The sequence below is a fragment of the Penaeus monodon genome, chromosome 21 (assembly GCF_015228065.2).
Source record: "Penaeus monodon isolate SGIC_2016 chromosome 21, NSTDA_Pmon_1, whole genome shotgun sequence".
Taxonomy (NCBI): domain Eukaryota; kingdom Metazoa; phylum Arthropoda; class Malacostraca; order Decapoda; family Penaeidae; genus Penaeus; species Penaeus monodon.
The window spans coordinates 42,317,266-42,317,636 of record NC_051406.1 but is presented as its reverse complement, the minus strand read 5'-3'; positions in this window follow the sequence as shown (position 1 = coordinate 42,317,636).

Sequence of the window (371 nt, the reverse complement as noted above, 5' to 3'; positions counted from 1 at the left end):
CACTAGTAGTAGTAGTAAGGTATACATTTTCTAGGTTAGAGGAATTGGCAGTTCGCATTGGACAGTCATATGATTGTTCTTAATTTTTTGCTTACAGACATAAATATATCTGTGTTTTTGCATGGTTTTAGACATGGCCAAGGAATGTATTATTTCCATGACTGTATATTAGAGATTTGTTAATGCTGATAACATTAGTAATACAGCAGGCAATTTCTGTGGTTTAGGTAATATAGTTTGTGTATGTCTTTTAGAATAGGGTGAGGGCAGGAAAGCATAATAGGAACTTGGCCAGCTTAGCATAACATCCACATTTTAGGGATTCGCATCATTTTAACCACATGGCACTGGAAAAAATGCATAAAAAAATT